The sequence below is a fragment of the Lathyrus oleraceus genome, chromosome 5 (genome assembly GCF_024323335.1).
Source record: "Lathyrus oleraceus cultivar Zhongwan6 chromosome 5, CAAS_Psat_ZW6_1.0, whole genome shotgun sequence".
NCBI lineage: Eukaryota > Viridiplantae > Streptophyta > Magnoliopsida > Fabales > Fabaceae > Lathyrus > Lathyrus oleraceus.
The window spans coordinates 509,748,390-509,775,023 of record NC_066583.1 but is presented as its reverse complement, the minus strand read 5'-3'; the positions used below and the strand labels follow the sequence as shown (position 1 = coordinate 509,775,023).

General features: G+C 29.1%; 1 long non-coding RNA gene across 4 annotated transcripts in view; it reads left to right on the top strand.

The window, feature by feature from the left end:
- The first annotated feature begins 11,902 nt into the window (after positions 1-11,902).
- LOC127082931 (uncharacterized) overlaps positions 11,903-26,634 on the top strand; it is a 64,902-nt gene continuing 50,170 nt past the window's right edge. Inside the window, exon 1 of one of the 4 annotated variants that reach the window (XR_007788263.1) lies at positions 11,903-12,126. This is a non-coding gene — a long non-coding RNA (uncharacterized LOC127082931). Of the gene's footprint in view, positions 12,127-12,908; positions 13,187-13,962; positions 14,247-15,028; positions 15,307-26,634 lie in introns of those variants that run through there. The other 3 variants (XR_007788262.1, XR_007788264.1, XR_007788261.1) reach the window with 3 other exon arrangements.

The window sequence follows — 26,634 nt, the reverse complement described above, 5'->3', positions numbered from 1 at the left end:
ATATATATATATATTGTGTATTTTACAAATATATACAAAATATTATTTATTTACACGTATATAAATTAATTTTTTTTCCAAAAATTTATAAATAATATTAATTACTTATAAATTAAATTAATATATATATAAATTAATATATATATATATATATATATATATATATATATATCTTGTAAATAATATTATTTATATATATGTATTAATATAAATTAATATAATTTATAATAAATATAAATTAAAAAAAATTTAAAAAAAATAAAAAAAAACATATTAAAAAAAAAAGATTTAAGAGTAGGCGCCACTCCTAGTGGCGACTTGCCCTAACCCTTAAGGGTAGACGCCAACTAGGGTGGCGCCCAAGTGTAAATTAGGGCAAAAAATACCTATTTTTGTAATTTTTTTGAAAAAGGGGGTATTTTTGAAATTTTTTTTAAAAAATTGTATATTTTAAAAAAAAACTTCCCAAGAAGGTGATGCTAAAACTATTATGGTGACAACAATAAAGATAAATGTGTTGGTTCTAGTATGTTTGATAAGAGTTCAAATCTTACTTTTGAGTTGTTTTAATTTTAGAAAGTATATAACAAAATTTACTTAGTACTAAGAAAATAGTGTGACAATAGTAATGACATATTGCCTGATTCTTCTATGTGGAGAATCATAAAATTGGAAAACAATTTTTTTTAAAGTAAATCTTTTTCAAGAAAAAAAATATCATATCTATAGAAAAATTCATACATAATACATTTTATAAAATAAACCTCATATTTAGACTAAGAACAAACTTCTTAGAAGATAAATATATAGACTAAGAATAAACTTCTTAGAAGATAAATACAAAAATAAGGAAGAACAAATGCAAATAAGGGACAACCTCAAAAGGGGAGTGATTAAGACCAACCCTAAATAAATGATAAGGATATTGAAAATCTAGAAGTGAATGTTCCATTTCAAAATATCAATCATGGTTATCTCTATAAATCATTGAAATTTTTATCTTACCTCTAACATAAACACATCATTCACATATTTAAATCACTTAGCATTTACTTTCATCACTTGTTTAATTTACACGTTAGGGCGTGCCTATGAATGTTTCTGTTTTTGTGATTTTATTTCTTTCAAATTCTTTGATTTTGTTTTGCAAATTTCTCTTGTCATATTTGACTTCTTGGATGATAACTTTCATTTATGTTTTGTCATATTTGTTAGAGGATTATCACAAACTTTATTGGGATTTGTTTATTTATTTTAGGAATCTGATGATATACATAACTGATACATTTCTTGAATGAGTAGTAAGGGCATTATTATTATTATTATTATTATTATTATTATTATTATTATTATTATTATTATTATTATTATTATTATTATTATTATTATTATTGTTTGTGTTCTTTCTTAGATGATTGTGGCCCTTTTTGAATTTTTCGTTATTGTCCGAAATTATGAGTGAAGTGAAATAACTCCATATTCTTCTAGAAGTGCTTCTATCATGGAAGACTTTACAAAAATATCGAATACTTAACTGAATTGCTTGAAAATAAAATAGTTTTATCAATTAAAGAGCCGTGATATTTTCAAAAATTTCAAGGAGAAAAGGGGAATTCTAGCTAGGCAATTTGATGATTAAGATGAATTAAAATAAATTTTGAGAAAATAGATATACATCATCTCATTATTAAAGGGAACTCCATAAAAGAATCTAAAGGATAATAAAGTAAGGTTTCAAGAGGGGGAAAATTACTATAGAGACTTTGAGAATCCACTATAATATTAGAGAGGATAAAGATATTATAAGAGTTAGGTTTAAACTATGAGATTAAAGATGTTATTGAGTTTTGTTCATAATTATTAAGAAGTTTGTTCATATGTCATCCACTTATAAAAATATTCCACAAACAAGAAATTATCACATTGAAAGGACAACACAAGAGGCCGGAGATTCTACACTAACATTGGCTAAGAAAGATAAGTTTTTTAAATGAAATGTGTGAAATATTTAAGAACGGTCACATAAAATCAAATTACTCAAAGAAAAACAATGATTGAAAAAAAAATACTACTTATTCTACCACATAATTGACATTGATTTTAGTAGGAAAGATCATAATTCGATTTTTTACACTTGTAATTAAAGAGGAGTTAGAGTTATTTTATGTCAGAATTAATCTCCAAATTAAGTTTTTGGTTTAAATCGGATATTAATGGTGGAAAAAAAATATAGTTTTACGACAGTTTTGTTATGCATCTAACAGTTTTTCTCTTAAATCAATTCGAGTTAATGTTAGAAATTATAATAACGTAGAAGTTATAAAAAAGTTGGTAAAGAGTATAATGAGTAGAAAAATATGTTATATTTATGTTCTATATAAACCCTTGAAACTAGTTTAATCATAACATTTTTTCCTGATTATTATTTTGAAGCTTTTTGAAATGGCCAAGTATTCTTTCATGCTAATCATCTTTTTTATCTTCATTTTTTCAGGTATATTATTTTTATATTAAAATTTGTAGCATTTCTTATCTAACTTTTATTTATATATATATATATATATATATATATATATATATATATATATATATATATATATATATATATATATATATATATATATATATATATATATATATATATATATATATATATATATATATATATATATATATATATATATATATATATATATATATATATATATATATATATAATGACAATAATGAATACAATTGTCATTTGAAAGAACTACATGATTTTACATTGAATCTTGTGTGTAACTTTCCACTTCTGTTAGGCTATGAATTCTGTTAGGCTATGAAATAATATTAAAAAAAAATTTAAGTTAAATATTCAATTTTCAGATATCATCTCATTTAATTATTAATATTCACACTTTTTTAAGTTAAAATTTTGAAATTTAGATATTATCTCATATTCAAATATTAATATTGTTAAATAATTAAGTTTGAGATATCATCTCATATTTAAATGTCAATATTCACAATTTTTAAAGTTAAATACTAAAACTTTAGATATTATTCTTATTCAAATATTAATATTTACGACTTTTTAAGTTAAATAATCAAATTTGAGATACCATCTCAGATTCAAATATTAATATTCACAATTTTTAAAGTCAGATATTCAAATTTCAAATATCATCTCATATTCAAATATTAATGTTCACAAATTTTATGTTAAATATTTATAATTTTAGATTATGCTATTAATATTCACAATTTATTAAGTCAAATGTCTGTAATTTAACCAAACAATATACACACAAAACACAAAAGTATTGTAAGATTTGAAAATAATATAATAATTTTAAAATTTAAAACTTGGGTATATGTTTCTTAATGATTTTGATTTAAATAACATTTACATGTTTGGTATTTGAAAATATTAATTCCTTCTCCAATATTGTTCAAAGAAATATAACTTTTCTAAATACTTTTTTCTTTAGTTGTTTTTTCATGCTAATTATGCTCTTTTTTCTTTTACAGTCATATCAATGACAAATGGTATAGACAGACCAAGAGAATGTTTTAAAACTCGTGAGGGACAATGCATCCTTAATGCGTGTGGAGCATGGTGTTATCAAATTTATAAGGGTTATGGAACTTGTATACAAGGTGGTACAGATCCTATTAACCCAATTTATAAATGTATTTGTAGATATATTTGTTCCACCTTGAATTAAAAACATCACCTTTAGATATATTTTAAATGTAGAAGATATCAGAATAAAGATGATAAATTTGAGGCAATTCAATTATTGATAGTTTATTTAAGTGTTTCTTATATTTATTGTAATTCAAGACATAAAAATAAAGATAATATTGTTTTATTTTATGAAATTTTGATTATAGTATAAGCCTTTTATCTCAAAAGTGTTGAAAAAATATATAAGAAAACAATAAAAAAGATTATTTGGTTTAATTTAAACTTTAAAAGTAAAGTCAATCTCAAGAAATAATTAAAGTCTAATCATCCAACGAGGAATACTCCATGTTAGAGTTTTGAATCATGGTTCATGGAGATATTAGATTGAGAGGAAGATGATAGTTGGTTAACCTTTACATTGTGTACGGGATCCTATTTATACAAGTAGCATTTTAATGATAGAGTTTGATTCATGTAGAAATTTGTTACACACTCTTAACTAATTTTATAACCCTAGTAACTAACTTCATAAGAACATTAACTACAATTTTAACTACTTAACTACTTAAGCAAACTTACATATAACATTTTTCCAATACTCCCTCACATACATATGGCGGATGGAATGAAAACACCTTGAGTTTGGTTCAAAAATCAGAAAATAAAGTAGTCGAGAGTGGTTTTGTTAGCGCGTCCGCAATCTGAGAATGAATTGGGACATGTCGAATGAGTAGTCGCTTCTCTACCACTTTCTCATTGACAAAGTGAATATAAAACTCAATATCCTTCGTTCTTGCATGAAGGATTGGATTATGAGACGACATTACATCACTGAGATTGTCACATAACAAGGTGAGAACTAAGTAAGGAATATGTTGTCATTACTGTAAAATAAACCTTTCGTAACACTAAATTACAACAGTCTGGCTGTTAACCGTGGTAATACCATATTTTTTGACGTACTTTGTTTTTTCTATTTACGAAAAAAACCTTGCACTACGGTTAAACTAATTAACCATGATTATATATTTTTGGAGTAACCGAATTCGAATCTCAGCTCCGACAATTTTCTACTTTTTCGTTTCAATAAGTGTTGTCGTTATAATATGATATATAAATTAAGATTAAAATACCTATCACCATGGTTGTTAATGTCAACCATTTTGAAAGTCATTACATTTCATCACGATTTTTGAATACGACCGTCATTACATTTCTTCTTCTTCCTTGTTCTCTCGTTTTCGTGTATGTTGTTGTTATGTTTCACACTATTTTTACATAATTTTCTTCTTTTTCGAGAGTTTATGGTTTTTTTATGTTGTTGTTGTTGTATGTTATATTAAAAAATGGTTTTCTCTTCTTGTTCAAATTTCAGATCATTCTCTCAGATTTCAGATTCTTCTCTCAACATGAATATTGGGAGCAACAAGCTTATCCACGAGATTAAGGTTACAAATGAGGTTATTGATATGTTTGAGTTATGGTTGAACAAAGCCAAGGAAGTCGGAGTTGTTAGAGATCATATTAGTGTTATTGAACCGTCTGGTGGAATAGACTCTAAGAAGATTCTTTTCAAGAATCTTAACCTTGAAAAGATGAAGAAGATATAGGCTATTATGAAAGATCTAATGAATATGGATGCAACTGACTCTGAATCAGATTATGAATCAGATGATGACCTTGAGAACAATGAAGACATTGAGAATTGCACGAATTTAACTAGACATGAAGATTGAAGACCTTGTTATGTTTGACATGAATTGCACGAATAATGTTAAGTCATTTTAATGATTTTGTCACTCAAATGAGATCTATAATCATAACATGCATAAATACACTTGTTATGGTAAACATGATCTTAGTTCACCTTCTTGTTTTATAAGGAAAAATCATGAAACTAGTATGAAAGGGACTTCTAGAAATAGAATGGTTTTCAGTAGTTCTAAGGCAAAATGACTAAAAAATGATTTGTCTACCAAAGATCAAAGACATATGTTTTGATACATGTTTGTTTTAAACTCGAACTCAAAATGGTATATCAATAGTAATTGTTCAAAACACGTGACAAAAACAAAAATAGTTCATTATCTTTTACTCCAAGAAGGTGATGCTAAAAGTTATTATGGTAACAATAATAAAGGTAAATGTGTTGGTTCTAACACGTTGGATAAGAGTTCAAATCTTACTTTTGAGTTTTTTTTTTAATTTTGAAAAGTATATAACAAAATTTACTTAGTATTAAGAAAATAGTGTGACATATTTCCGGATTGGAAAACAATTTTTTTAGTAAATCTTTTTCAAGAAAAAAAATATCATGTCTATACAAAAATTCATATATAATACATTTGATGGAACAAACCTCATTTGTTTTAGAATTAAATTTTTTTGTTTTTGTAGATAGACTAAGAACAAACTTCTTAGAAGATAAATACAAAAATAAGGAAAAACAAACACAAATAAGGGGAGTGATTAAAACCAACCCTAAATAAATGATAAGGATATTGAAAATCTAGAAGTGAATGTTCCATTTCAAAACATCAATTATGGTTGCCTCTATAAATCATTGAAATTTTTATTTTAACATACCTCTGACATAAACACATCATTCACATATTTAAATCACTTAGCATTTAGTTTTATCACTTTATGAGTTGTTTCATTTACACATTAGGGTGTGCCTCTGATTGTTTTTGTTTTTGTTTTTTTTTCTTTCAAATTCTTTGATTTTGTTTTGCAAATTTCTCTTATCATATTTGACTTCTTGAATGATAACTTTCATTTGTGTTTTGTCATATTTGTTAGAGGATTATCAACAAACTTGATTGAGATTTATTTATTTATTTTAGACACTTGATGATTTACCTAACTGATACATTTCTTGAATGAGTAGTAAGGGTATTATTATTATTATTATTATCATTATTATTATTATTATTATATTGTTTGTGTTCTTTGTTAGATGATTGTGGCCCTTTTTGAATTTTTTGTTATTGTTGAAATTATGAGTGGAAGTGAAATAACTCCATATTCTTCTAGAAGTGCTTCTATGATGGAAGACTTTACAAAAATACTGAGTACTTAACTGAATTGCTTGAAAATAAAATAGCTTATCAATTAAAGAGCCGTGATAGTGCATTATGAAAAATTTTTCAAAAATTTCAAGGAGAGAAGGAGATGTGTAGCTAGGCAATTTGATGATTAAGATGAACTAAAATAAATTTTGAGAAAGACATATACACTATCTCATTATTAAAGGGAACTCCATAAAAAAATCCACTATAACATAAGGTTTCAAGAGTGTGGAGAATTACTATAGAGACTTTGAGAATCCACTATAACATTAGAGAGGATAAAGATATTATAAGAGTTAGGTTTAAACTATGAGATTAAAGGGAAAAAGTACTTATAAAAGTATTCCTCAAACAAGAAATCATCACATTGAAAGGACAAACACAAGAGGCAGGAGATTCTACACTAACATTGGCTAAGAAAGATAAGTTTTTTAAACTTAAAGATCCACCCTCTAGTTCATCTTATAATTTTTCAATGATATGTCTGAAATATTTAAGAAAGGTCACATAAAATCAAATTACTCAAAAAGAAAACATTGATTGAAAAGAAAAATAGTACTTATTATGCCACATAAACAGGAAATTTAAATAAAATAAAATTCATCAAGGGAAATAATTATTTTTATTAAATGGGAGGTTAAAAATATTAAAATAGATTGTAAAGATAATAAATCTTCCTTTCTTTGCAATTATTGAAACTGAAATAATAAACTAAAGTAACAATTTTGTCAAGGTTATGTAGATTCCGATTTTGAGTTGATCCAGTAAAAATTGATTTTAGTAGGGAAGATCACAATTTGATTCCCTACCCTTGTAATTAAAGAAGAGTTAGAATTTTTTGAAGTCAAAATTAATCTCTAAATTGAATTTATTGATCCAATAAATCGGATATTAATGGTGGAAAAAAATAATAACTATGCGACAGTTTTGTTATGCATTTAACAATTTAACAGTTTGTCTCTTAAGTGAATTCAAGTTAATGTTAGAAATTATAATAACGTATAAGGTAAAAAAAAGTTTGTAAAGAGTATAATGAATAGAAAAATAGGTTATAATTTTGTTCTATATAAACCATTGAAACTAGTTTATCCATAACATTTTTTTTTCCTGATTATATTATTTTGAAGCTTTTTGAAATGGCCAAGTATTCTTTCATGCTAATTATCTTTTTTATCTTCATTTTTTCAGGTATATTATTTCTTGTCTAACCTTTTGTATATATATTCGCCTTAGTTCCTCCGTTTCAGAACTATTAACATTTGGCTCTTTTCCTAGTCTTGCCCCGTGTGACTGATGGTGTTTAAAAATTTAAAAGATACGAAGCACAGAGTACATATTTATATATTTAGGTTAGCTGTGTAGCAGAGCCCGACATATATCGGTGCTTCGCATTTGTATGGTTCTTGATTTTGTTACTTTCTATTTTGTTTATGACATCATTCATATATTTACATATTTATATGGTTCTTGATTTTGTTATTTTGTTGCATTATCATTAGGGTCCGAATATATTGAGAAGGTGAGAGTAATGTGGAACAAGATAAAACAAAATAATTTTAGGATTATGGTATGTTTGTTTCTATTGTTGAAATAATATGCATCGGTAGAATCTTGTTGGAATTCATTTTGATTTCTTTTTATTTGCGAATGGTAACTTAAGCGAAACTGAATCATGGAATTTTATAGATAATGTTCAATTTCGTTGGTAGAACTTGTTCAACGAATCTGAAGCACGAGTTTCTATTAATCCTGTTGAGACGAGCTAGTTAGATATGATTAGTTGACTTAAGAAAAAAGTTACTACAATATTTTATATATGATTGGTTTTGCATTATTGTTTGTGTTTATCGGACGTGAGAGTTATTCTTTTTCTAAACGCAGCATACAAAATCACTCAATTAAAGTGTAGAATTCAAGTATAGATCTAAATGAAGATAACTACATTCACACACACACGATGGTGGGGTCTGGTTAGTAGTTAGCCTATATTAAAAGTCAATATCATGAATATGAAAAGTCATACCAACTTATTCATTGATTCATTTACTCCATAATGTTGAAAAAGTACTTACAGTTAACTACAAAGAACGTGAAAAAGTATCATTATAAAAACAGAAAATTTGGTTTAGAGTTCTTCAAAGTTTCTATTTATTAGTACCATATATATTATTATTATTATTATTATTATTATTATTATTATTATTATTATTATTATTATTATTATTATTATTATTATTATTATGAAAGTTAACTGATATTTGTACCCAAAACAAAGATAAATTGTGAGTGTCCTGATTTAGGTTAGAGATAATCAGGTTAGAGATACATTATTAAGCGATTTTGCACAAAGCGATTTTGCACAAATTCTGTTTTATTTATACAAGGGATTTTGCTTTTGCAGGAAATGTCAACAAAAGGATCATCTAAACTAAAGACTTTGTGCACATTGTGGAAAGATTTAGATGAACCTTTTAAAGCATAGATTAACAATAGAATAGAAAATTATGGTGAAGGTTATACATTGTTAAGAGTTTTAAGGCTTGTCCAAGATAACTCATCTGAATTTTCAACATCATTGTTTGGATTGTTCATGAGTTATTATGGACACCAAGAAAATTATTATTGTTTTCATGTTTGTGGTCAAAACATGAACGTCACATTGGAGGACGTTCTGTTTTTGACCAACTTGCCCATTACGGGCCGAACACTTATATCTGAAAGCAATAAAGACCATATGGCTTTTAACATAATTTTTTCTTTACCTGCCACTCATAAACTTAAGTTAACAGTGTTGAAATTTTTTTGCTGCGATATAAATAAAAATGATGATGATAGGATCAAGGCCGTCATCCTCATGATCGTGTCATGTCTGATCATTCCAAGTAGGGATGGACAAAATTTCAAAACCACTTACGTCCAATTTATTGAAAAATTGGACGAAGTTGACTCCTATGCTTGGGGAGCGGCAATATTGTCCTATCTATATCAAGGTCTGAAGGAGAATAATTTACGGAATAAGAAAGTTGACGGCTTTGTATGACTGATAATGGTAAGTGCATATTTTTTCTTATATCTTTTTTTTTCTTACCTCTTTGTTTGATAACTTTTTAACCAACTTTTTTTTCATAGGGATTCTTCTTTTATCATTTTAAAGGTCTTTATGAAATCCTCAATATTAATGCAATTAATGCGGAGGAAGATCATATGTCTAATACGCCACTATTGGCATATTTGATAAAAGATATTTTCAAACTCGGCCAAAACCGCCACACAAAACCCCATCATCAATTAGGACAAAAGTTTCAATTGATACGTAACTTCTTGGATATGGATCATGAGGTAAGAAATGATTTATATAGCTTATGTAGGTTGTGATTTTGTGGGATAATGGTTGGTTAATTTTTAGTTTGTTATCTTTATCTTTTGTTTTTTGTATAACACAGGATATAAAAATTTTTCCTATTACTTGGCATCCCTATACTGAACAAATGCTGCCTCCCGACCTGCATGATCATATTCAATACCGTACTATCGTCGCCCCATTGTTTTGCTACAACTATGGGGAGCCTTAATATCCAAATGTTGTAGCAAAACAGTTCGAGGAACTTTATGATATTAACTTGACCGGTGTTGGATCTGATATGTGAGTGATTATTTCAAAGGGAAATAAAGGAAATAATCCCATCAATTTTAAAGCACATTTTAAAAAAGAGCTGAGACAATGGGAGGATATCGATAGGCGGTTTGCACAAAACTTCCAGACTATTGAAGCATCCACTTCTAAGACGGCAGGTGATATTGAAGCATCCACTTCCGAGACGGCAAGTGATAACCAATCACCCAATATTGAGAATAGCACTAGTGGAGGTAAAATATTTAATTATGTTATGGTTTTAGTTATGAATAATGATAAGTAATCAGCGGTGCATGTTATCTTATGAATATATAATTACGTTTTTAATTAAGAAAATGTTATTTTTGATTTGCCAAATTTTAACAATGTGATAGATGCATGTGAGATGTTGGCGGTTGATTTTGAAGCATATGAGATTACCGTACTATCGTCGCCCTATTGTTTTGCTACAACTATGGGGAGCCTTAATATCCAAATGTTGTAGCAAAACAGTTCGAGGAACTTTATGATATTAATTTGACCGGTGTCGGATCTGATATGGGAGTGATTATTTCAAAGGGGAATAAAGGCAATAATCCCATCAATTTTAAAGCACATTTTAAAAAAGAGCTGAGACAATGGGAGGATATCGATAGGCGGTTTGCATAAAACTTCCAGACTATTGAAGCATCCACTTCCGAGACGGCAGGTGATATTGAAGCATCCACTTCCGAGACCGCAAGTGGTCACCAATTACCCAATATTGAGAATAGCACTAGTGGAGGTAAAATATGTAACTATGTTATGGTTTTAGTTATGAATAATGATAAGTAATCAGCGGTGCATGTTATCTTATGAATATATAATTACGTTTTTAATTAAGAAAATGTTGTTTTTGATTTGCCAAATTTTAACAATGTGATAGATGCATGTGAGATATTGGCGGTTGATTTTGAAGCATATGAGATTACCGTACTATCGTCGTTCCATTGTTTTGCTACAACTATGTGTAGCCTCAATATCCAAATGTTGTAGCAAAACAGTTCGAGGAACCTGATGATATTAACTTGACCGGTGTTAGATCTAATTTGGGAGTGATCATTTCAAATTGAAATAAAGGCAATAATCCAATCAATTTTAAAGCACATTTTAAAAAAGAGCTGAGACAATGGGAGGTTATCGATAGGCGGTTTGCATAAAACTTCCCGACTATTGAAGAATCCACTTCTGAGACGGCAGGTGATATTGAAGCATCCACTTCCGAGACGGCAAGTGATCACCAATCACCCAATATTGAGAATAACACTAGTGGAGGTAAAATATTTAATTATGTTATGGTTTTAGTTATGAATAATGATAAGTAATCAGCGGTGCATGTTATCTTATGAATATATAATTACGTTTTTAATTAAGAAAATGTTGTTTTTGATTTGCCAAATTTTTATAATGTGATAGATGCATGTGAGATGTTGGCGGTTGATTTTGAAGCATATGAGATTATCGTACTATTGTCGCCCCATTTTTTTGCTACAACTATGTGGAGCCTCAATATCCAAATGTTGTAGAAAAACAGTTCGAGAAACTTGATGATATTAACTTGACCGATGTTGGATCTGATTTGGGAGTGATTATTTCAAAGGGAAATAAAGGCAATAGTCCCATCAATTTTAAAGCACATTTTAAAAAAGAGCTGAGACAATGGGAGGATATCGATAGGCGGTTTGCACAAAACTTCCAGACTATTGAAGCATCCACTTCCGAGACGGCAGGTGATATTGAAGCATCCACTTCCGAGACCGCAAGTGGTCACCAATCACCCAATATTGAGAATAGCACTAGTGGAGGTAAAATATATAATTATGTTATGGTTTTAGTTATGAATAATGATAAGTAATCAGCGGTGCATGTTATCTTATGAATATATAATTACGTTTTTAATTAAGAAAATGTTGTTTTTGATTTGCCAAATTTTTACAATGTGATAGATGCATGTGAGATGTTGGCGGTTGATTTTGAAGCATATGAGATTACCGTACTATCGTCGTTCCATTGTTTTGCTACAACTATGTGGAGCCTCAATATCCAAATGTTGTAGCAAAACAGTTCGAGGAACTTGATGATATTAACTTGACCGGTGTTTGATCTAATTTGGGAGTGATTATTTCAAATGGAAATAAAGGCAATAATTCCATCAATTTTAAAGCACATTTTAAAAAAGAGCTGAGCCAATGGGAGGATATCGATAGGCAGTTTGCACAAAACTTCCCGACTATTGAAGAATCCACTTCTGAGACGGCAGGTGATATTGAAGCATCCACTTCCGAGACGGCAAGTGACCACCAATCACCCAATATTGAGAATAACACTAGTGGAGGTAAAATATTTAATTATGTTATGGTTTTAGTTATGAATAATGATAAGTAATCAGCGGTGCATGTTATCTTATGAATATATAATTACGTTTTTAATTAAGAAAATGTTGTTTTTGATTTGCCAAATTTTTATAATGTGATAGATGCATGTGAGATGTTGGCGGTTGATTTTGAAGCATATGAGATTATCGTACTATTGTCGCCCCATTTTTTTGCTACAACTATGTGGAGCCTCAATATCCAAATGTTGTAGAAAAACAGTTCAAGAAACTTGATGATATTAACTTGACCGATGTTGGATCTGATTTGGGAGTGATTATTTCAAAGGGGAATAAAGGCAATAATCCCATCAATTTTAAAGCACATTTTAAAAAAGAGCTGAGACAATGGGAGGATATCGATAGGCGGTTTGCACAAAACTTCCAGACTATTGAAGCATCCACTTCCGAGACGGCAGGTGATATTGAAGCATCCACTTCCGAGACCGCAAGTGGTCACCAATTACCCAATATTGAGAATAGCACTAGTGGAGGTAAAATATGTAACTATGTTATGGTTTTAGTTATGAATAATGATAAGTAATCAGCGGTGCATGTTATCTTATGAATATATAATTACGTTTTTAATTAAGAAAATGTTGTTTTTGATTTGCCAAATTTTAACAATGTGATAGATGCATGTGAGATATTGGCGGTTGATTTTGAAGCATATGAGATTACCGTACTATCGTCGTTCCATTGTTTTGCTACAACTATGTGTAGCCTCAATATCCAAATGTTGTAGCAAAACAGTTCGAGGAACCTGATGATATTAACTTGACCGGTGTTAGATCTAATTTGGGAGTGATCATTTCAAATTGAAATAAAGGCAATAATCCCATGAATTTTAAAGCACATTTTAAAAAAGAGCTGAGACAATGGGAGGTTATCGATAGGCGGTTTGCATAAAACTTCCCGACTATTGAAGAATCCACTTCTGAGACGGCAGGTGATATTGAAGCATCCACTTCCGAGACGGCAAGTGATCACCAATCACCCAATATTGAGAATAACACTAGTGGAGGTAAAATATTTAATTATGTTATGGTTTTAGTTATGAATAATGATAAGTAATCAGCGGTGCATGTTATCTTATGAATATATAATTACGTTTTTAATTAAGAAAATGTTGTTTTTGATTTGCCAAATTTTTATAATGTGATAGATGCATGTGAGATGTTGGCGGTTGATTTTGAAGCATATGAGATTATCGTACTATTGTCGCCCCATTTTTTTGCTACAACTATGTGGAGCCTCAATATCCAAATGTTGTAGAAAAACAGTTCGAGAAACTTGATGATATTAACTTGACCGATGTTGGATCTGATTTGGGAGTGATTATTTCAAAGGGAAATAAAGGCAATAGTCCCATCAATTTTAAAGCACATTTTAAAAAAGAGCTGAGACAATGGGAGGATATCGATAGGCGGTTTGCACAAAACTTCCAGACTATTGAAGCATCCACTTCCGAGACGGCAGGTGATATTGAAGCATCCACTTCCGAGACCGCAAGTGGTCACCAATCACCCAATATTGAGAATAGCACTAGTGGAGGTAAAATATATAATTATGTTATGGTTTTAGTTATGAATAATGATAAGTAATCAGCGGTGCATGTTATCTTATGAATATATAATTACGTTTTTAATTAAGAAAATGTTGTTTTTGATTTGCCAAATTTTTACAATGTGATAGATGCATGTGAGATGTTGGCGGTTGATTTTGAAGCATATGAGATTACCGTACTATCGTCGTTCCATTGTTTTGCTACAACTATGTGGAGCCTCAATATCCAAATGTTGTAGCAAAACAGTTCGAGGAACTTGATGATATTAACTTGACCGGTGTTTGATCTAATTTGGGAGTGATTATTTCAAATGGAAATAAAGGCAATAATTCCATCAATTTTAAAGCACATTTTAAAAAAGAGCTGAGCCAATGGGAGGATATCGATAGGCAGTTTGCACAAAACTTCCCGACTATTGAAGAATCCACTTCTGAGACGGCAGGTGATATTGAAGCATCCACTTCCGAGACGGCAAGTGATCACCAATCACCCAATATTGAGAATAACACTAGTGGAGGTAAAATATTTAATTATGTTATGGTTTTAGTTATGAATAACGATAAGTAATCAGCGGTGTATGTTATCTTATGAATATATAATTACGTTTTTAATTAAGAAAATGTTGTTTTTGATTTGCCAAATTTTTATAATGTGATAGATGCATGTGAGATGTTGGCGGTTGATTTTGAAGCATATGAGATTATCGTACTATTGTCGCCCCATTTTTTTGCTACAACTATGTGGAGCCTCAATATCCAAATGTTGTAGAAAAACAGTTCAAGAAACTTGATGATATTAACTTGACCGATGTTGGATCTGATTTGGGAGTGATTATTTCAAAGGGGAATAAAGGCAATAATCCCATCAATTTTAAAGCACATTTTAAAAAAGAGCTGAGACAATGGGAGGATATCGATAGGCGGTTTGCACAAAACTTCCAGACTATTGAAGCATCCACTTCCGAGACGGCAGGTGATATTGAAGCATCCACTTCCGAGACGGCAGGTGGTCACCAATCACCCAATATTGAGAATAGCACTAGTGGAGGTAAAATATGTAACTATGTTATGGTTTTAGTTATGAATAATGATAAGTAATCAGCGGTGCATGTTATCTTATGAATATATAATTACGTTTTTAATTAAGAAAATGTTGTTTTTGATTTGCCAAATTTTTATAATGTGATAGATGCATGTGAGATGTTGGCGGTTGATTTTGAAGCATATGAGATTATCGTACTATTGTCGCCCCATTTTTTTGCTACAACTATGTGGAGCCTCAATATCCAAATGTTGTAGAAAAACAGTTCGAGAAACTTGATGATATTAACTTGACCGATGTTGGATCTGATTTGGGAGTGATTATTTCAAAGGGAAATAAGGCAATAGTCCTATCAATTTTAAAGCACATTTTAAAAAAGAGCTGAGACAATGGGAGGATATCGATAGGCGGTTTGCACAAAACTTCCAGACTATTGAAGCATCCACTTCCGAGACGGCAGGTGATATTGAAGCATCCACTTCCGAGACGGCAAGTGGTCACCAATCACCCAATATTGAGAATAGCACTATTGGAGGTAAAATATTTAATTATGTTATGGTTTTAGTTATGAATAATGATAAGTAATCAGCGGTGCATGTTATCTTATGAATATATGATTACGTTTTTAATTAAGAAAATGTTGTTTTTGATTTGCCAAATTTTAACAATGTGATAGATGCATGTGAGATGTTGGCGGTTGATTTTGAAGCATATGAGATTACTGTACTATCGTCGCCCCATTGTTTTGCTACAACTATGTGGAGCCTCAATATCCAAATGTTGTAGCAAAACAGTTCGAGGAACTTGATGATATTAACTGGACCGGTGTTGGATCTAATTTGGGAGTGATTATTTCAAATGGAAATAAAGGCAATAATCCCATCAATTTTAAAGCATATTTTAAAAAAGAGCTGAGACAATGGGAGGATATCGATAGGCGGTTTGCACAAAACTTCCCGACTATTGAAGCATCCACTTCTCAGACGGCAGGTGATATTGAAGCATCCACTTCCGAGATGGCAAGTGATCACCAATCACCCAATATTGAGAATAAAACTAGTGGAGATAAAATATTTAATTATGTTATGGTTTTAGTTATGAATAATGATAAGTAATCAGCGGTGCATTTTATCTTATGAATATATGATTACGTTTTTAATTAAGAAAATGTTGTTTTTGATTTGCCAAATTTTAACAATGTGATAGATGCATGTGAGATGTTGGCGGTTGATTTTGAAGCATATGAGATTACCGTACTATCGTCGCCCCATTGTTTTGCTACAACTATGTGGAGCCTCAATATCCAAATGTTGTAGCAAAACAGTTCGAGGAACTTGATGATATTAACTGGACCGGTGTTGGATCTAATTTGGGAGTGATTATTTCAAATGGAAATAAAGGCAATAATCCCATCAATTTTAAAGCACATTTTAAAAAAGAGCTGAGACAATGGGAGGATATCGATAGGCGGTTTGCACAAAACTTCCCGACTATTGAAGCATCCACTTCTGAGACGGCAGGTGATATTGAAGCATCCACTTCCGAGACGGCAAGTGATCACCAATCACCCAATATTGAGAATAACACTAGTGGAGATAAAATATTTAATTATGTTATGGTTTTAGTTATGAATAATGATAAGTAATCAACGGTGCATGTTATCTTATGAATATATAATTACGTTTTTAATTAAGAAAATGTTGTTTTTGATTTGCCAAATTTTAACAATGTGATAGATGCATGTGAGATGTTGGCGGTTGATTTTGAAGCATATGAGATTCCGGTAACATAGCACTCCAAGCATAGGCGTCAACTTCATCCAATTTTTCAATAAATTGGACGTAGGTGGTTTTGCAATTTTGTCCATCCCCACTTGGAATGATCAGACATGACACGATCATGAGGTGGAATGATCAGACATGACACGATCATGAGCAGCAAAAAAAATTCAACACTGTTAACTTAAGTTTATGAGTGGCAAGTAAAGAAAAAACTCTGTTAAAAGCCACAGGGTCTTTATTGCTTTCAGATATAAGTGCTCGGCCCGTAATGGGCAAGTTGGTCAAAAACAGGACGTCCTCCAATGTGACGTTCATGTTTTGACCACAAACATGAAAACAATAATAATTTTCTTGTAGTCCATAATAAATCATGAACAATTCAAACAATGATGTTGAAAATTCAGATGAGTTATCTTGGACAAGCCTTACAACTCTTAATAGTGTATAACCTTCACCATAATTTTCTATTCTATTGTTAATTTGTGCTTTCAAAGGTTCATCTAAATCTTTCCACATTGTGCACAAAGTCTTTAGTTTAGATGATCCTTTTGTTGACATTTCCTGCAAAAGCAAAATCCCTTGTATAAATAAAACAAAATTTGTGCAAAATCGCTTAATAATGTATCTCTAACCTGATTATCTCTAACCTAAATCAGGGCACTCACAATTTATCTTTGTTTTGGGTACAAATATCAGTTTACTTTCATAATAATAATAATAATAATAATAATAATAATAATAATGATAATAATAATAATAATAATAATAATAATAATAATATATGGTACTAATAAATAGAAACTTTGAACAACTCTAAACTGTAGCGGGGTATTCGTTACCTTTAGATTTATTGACTAAATCAAAAGTAAGCATACAATTCGAGTCGTCACCGCACTTCTATTTATCCAAAGGAAAGGTTAGAAAGCGAACAAAAACCGAGAAGTTTTATCAAATCAAAAACTAATAAAAAAGTCAGAGATCTGGGTAAGGGGGTTGGTTATGCAATGGGAAGGTTTTAAGCACCCAAAACATCCTTAGTACTCTAAGGGAGCCCTTTTTGCAAAGATGTATTGTAGGTTGGTATTTGTGAAAATATTTGTGCAAACAGGATTGGGGAGATGAGAAAAGAATATACATATTTACAATTTTGTTGTTTGAATGGATAAACCCATTGCCTACGTACCATCACAAAGATAGGATCAAAACCTCGTAGTTCGGGGTAAAAATCTCAAAAGATTGGTGAATTGATTTAGACAAAAGCCTTAAGGTCTTTTGTTATCAAAGGGAGAAAACTCAACCTAAACCAACAATCCACCATGTGAGGAGGGATTCAACATACTAGTGAGGGATTCACCCTATAATAAGTATGGAAGACTTATAGTCCAATCACTAAGGATAAGGTGAGGTTTACATCAACCACTATGATAACTCAAACCTATGGCTAATGTTTATGAAAAAAGTTTTAACAAAGGTGGCCATTGGAACCACAAAAACAACTTGAAGTGAGTTGTATTTACAAGTTAGAAATATTTACAAAATGTAGTCAAAGTATGATTAAGGTTCATTCAAGATAAGTATTAATGAAAAGGGTTTGAAAGATCAAAGGCATATGGCCTAGGTTTCTAGTTTTGAAAACAATGTCAATGTTTGCACAAAATGAGTTTGACTTGGGTTAGAGTGAGGAGAAGAAGAGAAGGGCTAGTCCTAAACATGCAAAGATGAGAGAAGAGATAAAACCCTTGGAGTTCCTTTCTTGAGATCATAAAGATGATTCAAGATGCTTCTTTCCTTTGGACTTAGCAAGCAACAAGCAATCAAAGCAAATATTATATTCAAGCTCCTAGGATCTCCATTTGGCTTGTCTCTCTTAACTTGGCTATTCATGACAATGGTCCTTCTTACTATCTCAAGTTTGGATTCCCTATCACACAAGAACAAACAATCAAAAAGTTCACAATGCAATAAGAGGAATGGACAAAGAGTGAATTTAGATTAGGGGTCCTTTCAAGTCAACTTCAAGATTAAGCATTCTAAAGGCATGAGGCCTTGTTGCTCTTCAACAAGTTTAGCATTCTAAAGGCATGAGGTCTAGTTGCTCTTGAACTCCATTAAGCATAGGTAAAGTCCTAATTCTGAGTCCTTTCTCCTTTTTGCATTGGGCTCACACAAACAAAGATAAAACAAGCACAAGGCAACAATATATTTACATAATAATGTGCTCAAATGAGCAAAGGGAAAATGGCAGAAACATAAAATATCATCTCAAGTGAGCAAAGGGAAAAGGCAATATGAATAAATGAGCAAGAAAGTAAATTGCATTAAGTAAAGAAAGATCATTCTTAATTCCAACATATTACCAATGTGAAAAAAAACATCAGATAAAACCAAAATATCTGCAGAACCATAGAAAACAAAACCACAGAAGGGAAAATGGTATCTTTATCATATAGATGGACCGTTATATTTTGGATGTTGTGAAAAATTGTTTCGTAATCCCCTCTCATCAGATCAATGATTTATTGGTGGATAAGCCTAAAATCTATAGATCAATGAGGATTAATAAAAAGTGAATTACAATTTAAAAGCTAAAAATATCATTATTTTTTAATTAGGTATGGTTGCATTTTTGTGTTTCACACTTTAATATTACTAGAGAAATATGGAAGTCTGCTCAAGTTACCCATGATGGTACTACCAAGATTGAAAGGGTTAGGATTAACATATTAATCAATGGAAAAATAATAGCTTAGAATGAAACCTCAAGAAAATATCTAAGATATGCAAAATTGTTTCATGCATATATTACTTCACTTAAGAACTTTGAGTAAATTTTTTTAAAATTTGGATTTAACTAAAAAAAGTCCTTGGATGTTTAAGATATGGAGTCTAAATATTCGTCTTCTATGAATTTGACTACTCTATTTGGTAAATTGCATGAACACGAGACATAACTAAACTATATTGCTGAACAAGAAGAAGGTGGAAAAAAAATACTTGCACTAAAGATATAAATGTTAAAGATATGGAGTCAGAAAATTAAATTTTCCAAAATGAAAATGATGAAAACTTGGATCTTCTATTTTTCAAATTCAAAAAATTTCCAAGGAATAGAAAATAAACCTCCAAACATTCAAAATCAAAGTAAAGAAAGATCATTCTTAATTCCAACATATTACCAATGTGAAAAAAAAACATCAGATAGAACCAAAATATCTGCAGAACCATAGAAAATTTTAAATATACAGAATACCACAAAAAAAATCAAAAGGAGTTTATGTTTTAATAGATGAAAACAACATTGACTCCTCCAATGACCGAGAAAAAAGGGAAGAAAGCAACTTGTCTTCCATGGAAAATCAAAAAAAAAATAAAGTAAATATTATAACTTTTCACTTTATTTATTTTGCATTCTTCTCAATTTGTAAAGAGTTAAATAATAAATTAAGTAATTAAAAAACATTGTTATTGTGTCTAAAAGACTATCTCCTCTATTGAAAATGAAAATGAAAAACTAAAAGAGGAAATAATTCGTCTTAAAGAGAAAATAATAATTTAAAATTCAAGACAATCCCTCTGTTCCTTATGATAATAAAATTGAAAAATCTATCAAATGTGTAAATTGCAAAGTGTTAGATTTTATTTTTTGAAATATTTCATAACACACATGATAAACTCAATAAAGAGAAAGATAATTGGAATATCATTTTAGATAATCAAAATGGAATTTTAAAGATTTTGTAACTCAAATGAGATTGATAATCATAACATGCATAAATACACTTATTATGGTAAACATGATCTAATTTCACCTTCTTGTTTTATAAGGAAAAATCATGAAACTAGTATGAAAGGGACTTCTAGAAATAGAATAGTTTTCGCTAGAATAAGGCAAAATGATCACACAAAAAAATGATTTGTGTACCAAAGATCAAAGACATATGTTTTGATATATGTGTGTTTTAAACTCAAATTCAAAATGGTATATCAATAGTAATTGTTCAAAGCAGGTGACAAAAACAAAAATAGTTCATCATCTTATACTCCAAGAAGGTGATGCTAAAACTATTATGGTGACAACAATAAAGATAAATGTGTTGGTTCTAGTATGTTTGATAAGAGTTCAAATCTTACTTTTGAGTTGTTTTAATTTTGGAAAGGATATAACAAAATTTACTTAGTATTAAGAAAATAGTGTGACAATAGTAATGACATATTTCCTGATTCTTCTATGTGGAGAATCATAAAATTGGAAAACAATTTTTTTTAAAGTAAATCTTTTTCAAGAAAAAAAATATCATATCTATAGAAAAATTCATACATAATACATTTTATAAAATAAACCTCATATTTAAACTAAGAACAAACTTCTTCGAAGATAAATATATAGACTAAGAATAAACTTCTTAGAATATAAATACAAAAATAAGGAAGAACAAATGCAAATAAGGGACAACCTCAAAAGGGGAGTGATTAAGACCAACCCTAAATAAATGATAAGGATATTGAAAATCTAGAAGTGAATGTTCCATTTCAAAATATCAATCATGGTTATCTCTATAAATCATTGAAATTTTTATTTTACCTCTGACATAAACACATCATTCACATATTTAAATCACTTAACATTTAGTTTCATCACTTGTTTAATATACACATTAGGGCGTGCCTACGAATGTTTTTGTTTTTTTTTATTTTGTTTCTTTCAAATTCTTTGATTTTGTTTTGCAAATTTCTCTTGTCATATTTGACCTCTTGGATGATAACTTTCATTTATGTTTTGTCATATTTGTTTGTCATATTTGTTAGAGGATTATCACAAATTTGATTGTGATTTGTTTATTTATTTTAGGAACCTGATGATATACATAACTGATACATTTCTTGAATGAGTAGTAAGGGTATTATTATTATTATTATTATTATTATTATTATTATTATTATTATTATTATTATTATTATTATTATTATTATTATTATTGTTTGTGTTCTTTCTTAGATGATTGTGGCCCTTTTTGAATTTTTCATTATTGTCGAAATTATGAGTGAAAGTGAAATAACTCCATATTCTTCTAGAAGTGCTTCTATCATGGAAGACTTTACAAAAATATCGAATACTTAACTGAATTGCTTGAAAATAAAATAGTTTATCAATTAAAGAGCCGTGATATTTTCAAAAATTTCAAGGAGAGAAGGAGAATTCTAGCTAGGCAATTTGATGATTAAGATGAATTAAAATAAATTTTGAGAAAGACATATACATCATCTCATTATTAAAGGGAACTCCATAAAAGAATCTAAAGGATAATAAAGTAAGGTTTCAAGAGGGGGAAAATTACTATAGAGACTTTGATAATCCACTATAACATTAGAGTTAGGTTTAAACTATGAGATTAAAGATGTTATTGAGTTTTGTTCATAAGTATTAAGAAGTTTGTTCATATGTCATCCACTTATAAAAATATTCCACAAACAAGAAATTATCACATTGAAAGGACAAACACAAGAGGCCGGAGATTCTACACTAACATTGGCTAAGAAAGATAAGTTTTTTAAATGAAATGTGTGAAATATTTAAGAAAGGTCACATAAAATCAAATTACTCAAAGAAAAACAATGATTGAAAAAAAAATACTACTTATTCTACCACATAAACAGGAAATTTAAATAAAATAAAATTCGTCAAGGGAAATAATTATTTTTATTAAATGGGAGGTTAAAAATATTAAAATAGATTGCAAAGATAATAAATCTTCTTTCTTTGCCGTTATTGAAACTGAAATAATAAACCAAAGTAATAATTGACATTGATTTTAGTAGGAAAGATCATAATTCGATTTTTTACACTTGTAATTAAAAAAAATATAGTTTTACGACAGTTTTGTTATGCATTTAACAGTTTTTCTCTTAAATCAATTCGAGTTAATGTTAGAAATTATAATAACGTAGAAGTTATAAAAAAGTTGGTAAAGAGTATAATGAATAGAAAAATATGTTATAATTATGTTCTATATAAACCCTTGAAACTAGTTTAATCATAACATTTTTTTCCTGATTATTATTTTGAAGCTTTTTGAAATGGCCAAGTATTCTTTCATGCTAATCATCTTTTTTATTTTCATTTTTTCAGGTATATTATTTTTATATTAAAATTTGTAACATTTCTTATCTAACCTTTTATATATATATATATATATATATATATATATATATATATATATATATATATATATAATATAATATATATATATATATATATATATATATATATATATATATATATATATATATATATATATATATATATATATAATGACAATAATGAATACAAATGTCATTTGAAAGAACTACATTATTTTACATTGAATCTTGTGTGTAACTTTCCACTTCTGTTAGGCTATTAAACAAAATTAAGTTAAATATTCAATTTTCAGATGTTATCTCATTTTTAATTATTAATATTCACACTTTTTAAGTTAAAATTTTGAAATTTAGATATTATCTCATATTCAAATATTAATATTGTTAAATAATTAAGTTTGAGATATCATCTCATATTTAAATGTCAATATTCACAATTTTTAAAGTTAAATACTAAAACTTTAGATATTATTCTTATTCAAATATTAATATTTACGACTTTTTAAGTTAAATAATCAAATTTGAAATACCATCTCAGATTCAAATATTAATATTCACAATTTTTAAAGTCAGATATTCAAATTTCAAATATCATCTCATATTCAAATATTAATGTTCACAAATTTTATGTTAAATATTTATAATTTTAGATGCTGCTATTAATATTCACAATTTATTAAGTCAAATGTCTGTAATTTTAACCAAACAATATACACACAAAACACAAAAGTATTGTAAGATTTGAAAATAATATAATAATTTCAAAATTTAAAACGTGGGTATATGTTTCTTAATGATTTTGATTTAAATAACATTTACATGTTTGGTATTTGAAAATATTAATTCCTTCTCCAATATTGTTCAAAGAAATATAACTTTTCTAAATACTTTTTTCTTTAGTTGTTTTTTCATGCTAATTATGCTCTTTTTTCTTTTACAGTCATATCAATGACAAATGGTATAGACAGACCAAGAGAATGTTTTAAAACTCGTGAGGGACAATGCATCCTTAATGCGTGTGGAGCATGGTGTTATCAAATTTATAAGGGTTATGGAACTTGTATACAAGGTGGTACAGATCCTATCAACCCAATTTATAAATGTATTTGTAGATATATTTGTTCCACCTAGAATTAAAAACATCACCTTTAGATATATTTTAAATGTAGAAGATATCAGAATAAAGATGATAAATTTGAGGCAATTCAATTATTGATAGTTTATTTAAGTGTTTCTTATATTTATTGTAATTCAAGACATAAAAATAAAGATAATATTGTTTTATTTTATGAAATTTTGATTATAGTATAAGCCTTTTATCTCAAAAGTGTTGAAAAAATATATAAGAAAACAATAAAAAAAATTATTTGATTTAATTTAAACTTTAAAAGTAAAGTCAATCTCAAGAAATAATTAAAGTCTAATCATCCAACGAGGAATACTCCATGTTAGAGTTTTGAATCATGGTTCATGGAGATATTAGATTGAGAGGAAGATGATTGTTGGTTAACCTTTACATTGTGTACGAGATCCTATTTATACAAGTAGCATTTTAATGATAGAGTTTGATTCATGTAGAAATTTGTTACACACTCTTAACTAATTTTATAACCCTAGTAACGAACTTCATAAGAACATTAACTACAATTTTAACTACTTAAGCAAACTTACATCTAACATTTTTCCAATACTCCCTCACATACATATGGCGGATGGAATGAAAACACCTTGAGTTTGGTTCAAAAATCAGAAAATAAAGTAGTCGAGAGTGGTTTTGTTAGCGCGTCCGCAATCTGAGAATGAATTGGGACATGTTGAATGAGTAGTCGTTTCTCTACCACTTTCTCATTGACAAAGTGAATATAAAGCTCAATATCCTTCGTTCTTGCATGAAGGATTGGATTATGAGACGACATTACATCACTGAGATTGTCACATAACAAGGTGAGAACTAAGTAAGGAATATGTTGTCATTACTGTAAAATAAACCTTTCGTAACACTAAATTACAACGGTCTGGCTGTTAACCGTGGTAATACCATATTTTTTGACGTACTTTGTTTTTTCTATTTACGAAAAAAACCTTGCACTACGGTTAAACTAATTAACCATGATTATATATTTTTGGAGTAACCGAGTTCGAATCTCAGCTCCGACAATTTTCTACTTTTTCGTTACAATAAGTGTTGTCCTTATAATATGATATATAAATTAAGATTAAAATACCTATCACCATGGTTGTTAATGTCAACCATTTTGAAAGTCATTACATTTCATCACGATTTTTGAATACGACCGTGATGAAATTGTTTACTCATATATAAGCGAATTAGTTCTCACAGCAAAACCGTAACACACATTTTCTCTCTTCTTCTTCGTCATTAGCTTTTCTATTCTACAGTATAACCTCAATCTTGTTCTTCATAAATAAACATATTCTTCTTCTTCCTTGTTCTCTCGTTTTCGTGTATGTTGTTGTTATGTTTCACATTATTTTCACATAATTTTCTTCTTTTTCGAGAGTTTATGGTTTTTGTATGTTGTTGTTGTTGTATGTTATATTAAAAAATGGTTTTCTCTTCTTGTTCAAATTTCAGATCATTCTCTCAGATTTCAGATTCTTCTCTCAACATGAATATTGGGAGCAACAAGCTTATCCACGAGATTAAGGTTACAAATGAGGTTATTGATATGTTTGAGTTATGGTTGAACAAAGCCAAGGAAGTCGGAGTTGTTAGAGATCATATTAGTGTTATTGAACCGTCTGGTGGAATAGACTCTAAGAAGATTCTTTTCAAGAATCTTAACCTTGAAAAGATGAAGAAGATATAGGCTATTATGAAAGATCTAATGAATATGGATGCAACTGACTCTGAATCAGATTATGAATCAGATGATGACCTTGAGAACAATGAAGACATTGAGAATTGCACGAATTTAACTAGACATGAAGATTGAAGACCTTATTATGTTTGACATGAATTGCACGAATAATATTAAGTCATTTTAATGATTTTGTCACTCAAATGAGATCTATAATCATAACATGCATAAATACACTTGTTATGGTAAACATGATCTTAGTTCACCTTCTTGTTTTATAAGGAAAAATCATGAAACTAGTATGAAAGGGACTTCTAGAAATAGAATGGTTTTCAGTAGTTCTAAGGCAAAATGACTAAAAAATGATTTGTCTACCAAAGATCAAAGACATATGTTTTGATACATGTTTGTTTTAAACTCGAACTCAAAATGGTATATCAATAGTAATTGTTCAAAACACGTGACAAAAACAAAAATAGTTCATTATCTTTTACTCCAAGAAGGTGATGCTAAAAGTT